The sequence below is a fragment of the Platalea leucorodia genome (assembly GCF_965183815.1).
Source record: "Platalea leucorodia genome assembly, chromosome: 12".
Classification (NCBI taxonomy): domain Eukaryota; kingdom Metazoa; phylum Chordata; class Aves; order Pelecaniformes; family Threskiornithidae; genus Platalea; species Platalea leucorodia.
Window position 1 is genome coordinate 3,479,812 of NC_138834.1, and position 3,918 is coordinate 3,483,729.

Here is a 3,918-nt window from a genome sequence, read left to right on the forward strand (position 1 = left end):
GGTGAGCTCCTCCTGCGTCTGCAGTTGTCCTGTGACGGGATCCGGAGGAGGCAGATATCCAAATTTCATCAGCCAGTCCTGTGAAACAAGGAGAGGGGGGGATGAGAAAAGGAAAGGAAAGAAATATAGACGCAGGGAAAGATGCTCCGAAGGTCCCGTCTGTTCCACTTGGAAATGTTTTTCCCATTTACATGTTTTTACCCGGCTTCCCCATTGAACTGCGTGGTCTCTGCTAACAAACGGACGTGTCAGGACGGATCTGTACACATCACTTCAGTAATGGGATCCGGCGAGCTTCACGCATTCCAAGGGTGACATCTAATTTTTCCAGCCGGCTGCAGGCCATCTTTGGTGGCAGCAGCAGCGCAGCCCCAACCCGAGGGTCACACAGGCGCCTTTTATTCTCCCCTCGGACCCTGGCAGCTCTTAGGGGAAACTTGTTGCAGAGCTGAGTGCAAGGAGAGGGGAACAAACCTGCCTGTCACGAGGGCCAGGCAATGCCACCTCCATCGGGACCTCACTTCCATGGGGGTCCTGGGGAGGGTCCCCAGGTCCAATGGGGGAACCTCGCTGACCTCTGGCCGAGGCTGCAGCGCAGCGGGTTTTGCCCAACTCTGTCTCGGTCGGACCCCTCTGACCATACGTGCTGTCCTTTAAACCTTCTGCTGTCCCCTCTGGGCACCACAGCAAGGTCACAGCTTTCCATGAGGGGTGAGAGGAGGGGACCTTTCCTCCTGCCTGCCGGCGTGGGGAACACTTCTGTGGCCAAGCGCCCTTTGCAAGTCTGCCCATGTCCCCATGCTGGCACAAGCGGGCTGTGCCCGCTCTCCCGGGTCCTTCAGCCAACCTGCTGCAATGCCATCAAACTGCTGTGACATTAATCAACCCACTGCGACCTCCTGCTGCTTTCCAGTCCAGGAGTGGCCAGGGTGGCCGAGCTTTGGGACGACAAGGCCCTAAGGATGCAAACAGCTTGGCAGAGGCTCCCTTCACCTGGTGGAGACAAGCTGGGACACAGGGACAAGGACAACCCTGCAGTCCAAGTCCCCTCGATGCACCCTGACGGCTTGAGGGTGGCTTGCTTTACCTGGACCTTCGCAACTTCAGGACTTGGACTGGAAACAAACCCAGCCATGAAGTCTCTGACCCCCCCTCTGAGCCACGCAGTCATCTGAGACCTGGGGTGGATGACCTCAGTGCTGACAAAAACCTGAGCCCTCCGGAGAAAAACACCATGGAGACGCAACACGCCAAGCCGCTTCCTCGGAGGCCACCGCGGGACCTCGGCTTGGTCCCTTCCCACCGGTTCCCAGGCACCATGAGCACTGCGGCTGCAAAGTCTCGGCTTCCAGGAACCGAAACGCCGCCCCAGCGAGACCCAGCAGTTTCCCAGCAGTGCCATCGCCCTCCTGCCGCGGGAGGGAGGGGTACAGGGAGCAGAGGAAAACCCTGCAACAACCTTCCTCTAAAATTTGGCCAATGTCAAAAAGTCACTCCTGGTGATTGATGGCCCTTGTCATTTTAAAATAATATACATAAATTGATTTTTTTAAAAAAACACTGTAAGAACATCAGGTTTCTTAACTTTGGATTATTTGTTCAAGGGGATAAATGACAGAGTCGTGCTTCTCCCAGCAGCACCAGAAACGCCAGCACTTTGGTGAAGCTGAAACTTCAGTCACCCACAGCCCCTGACAGGACCAACTAATTTATTTAAGAAGAGAAATATGTGGCTTTTCTCCCTGTGCCCTCCTCTCCAGCATTTCCCTCTCCCTGCCAGTTGCCTTAAAGCATTTAGAGCCGGGGGTGGGTATCTCTACCACCAGAAAGCAGCCGGGACCTGTGAAACACCCGCACGTCCCTCTTTGCCAAAGCCTAAGCAAGCACGGCCACATGCCAGCCATCCCGCTGCCACGGGCGCCTCATTAAACCCAAGACCACTATTTGATAGGAATTCGTCTTTCAAAGGACAATACATTTTTACGAAGATCTTTCTCTTCCTCTTTTCAGCCTAAAACTGATGAAATAAAATGCCATAAATCTCATTCTTAGAACTGCTTTTTAAATGTCTTGTGAATTATCTTTCTACATCCTTTCTTACCTTCCTGCTCGCTCCCGTCCCCTACCTCGGCAGAAGGATCAGCGAAGAATAATAATGCTGCATGCAGGGAATGCCATAAACACCTACCCTCTATTTTCTTTATCTCTATCAAAGAAACATTGAGCTATTGAACCTCTTGAAGACTGATATCGATCTAGACTTCCACTGCGGTCAATACGCCACAAATTTATTGTAGTCAGATCAGTGCCAAAAGCCGGTACCTGCTTATCGCTACAATCTGAACGTCTTGGCTCAGTGTCACCTGCAGCGGCCACCCTAAACGCCACAGCATCCCCAGCCCCTCTCTGGCAAGCCCAATTGAACGATTTCATACTTAGAGAGCTTTACGACAGCTCTCCCCGTGCTCGGCGTGGCTCTCCGTTGGGGAGCACCATCTCCTGTGGCAGGTTTCTCACCGGCAATTCACTTCCCTCCTCACCCTCCTTCACAGTCACTTTATTTTAGCGGGATGGTGTGTTGGGATAGCCAGAGAAAGCAGCTTATCTGGCCATCTCTTGTTGCTTAATGCAACTCCATTAGCCACCACCTTGCTAGGAGCATGTTAGCATCGTCGCAGCCTTCCCTCACCATCAGGCTGAAGGCCAGGCCAAGCGCTCTCTCCTCTTCTCCCTGCTCCTGTTTGTCCCTTTGCATAGCAAAAACATTTGTGACAGAAATTAGAGATACAATTCACCCCTGATTGTTCATGAGAAATCGGCTGTGACACAGAGCTCGGCAGCCGGCCCATCAATTGCCAAGGATGGTGGGATTTAATTTGGTTTCTTCCCCGGCCATGGAGACAGCGTCATTTATCCTCTAATGACAGCGGAGCCACTGCTACACCGGAGATGTACAGAGCTCAGCTTTGCTCAGGCCCTCCTGGAGAAGGAGGTGGCAGCAAAAGGCTGGGAAAGCAAAGGCACGGTGAGGTCCAGCAAAGGTCCTGCTGCTCTCTCTTTCTGAACCCAAAGGGACAGAAAAAGCACAAGTGCAAGCGGACACCGCAGAGCAAATGGGGGGCTCCCTAAAGAAAAGATGGAAGGAACGGGCAGATATCACAAGTCCTTCACCTGATCTACCTTGCAAGCACTCATTTTCCTGCATGTGATTTCTCATCTAGACCATCATGTTTATCACACCTTACTCAGGTTCTCCATAATTTTATAGACCTCTGTGATATCGCTTTCATTCCTCTCTTTTCCAGTGTACGGGTTCTGGCCAGTTTCCTCTCTCCTTGTAAGCAAAGCTGATCCATAATATTGAACTTTCACATTCCACCTTTGCTGTGGCAGAAAATTTCCTTAGGGAAAAAGCAGCTGCACTTGGAGAGGAGAAAGACCAGCAGGAATTGTCTGGCTAATTATCCGTGTGCCCCGTGAAAGCTTTTCAGATATTTTCTTGTCCTTAATTAGGACAAAAGCTAAACTTACAAACTTCCATAAATGAAAAATATGAAAACATTTTCCACTGAGATAACTTTTCAACACGTTCCCTTCTTATTTCCATTTTTTTTTAAATAAAAAAGATTTCTTTTCCCAACTCTCATTAGCTTAAAATGTTTAAATGAAATAGTGATTTGAGCTGAATGCTAAAATTCTTTGAACATATTTCTTGCCTGAGTTGGCACGATAAAAACTTTTCCTTAAAAATGTGCTGCATTAAATGAATTGACCTAATCCCATGAGAAGATTCAGCTTCAGCAACTCCCTATTTTAAGAGGAAAAAAATTGCTTCACCAAAAAATTCAGATTGAGGCAATGTCTGACTATCTTCCAGCTCTGAGACGAGCTGGGAACAAGCACAGCTTCACTACATAG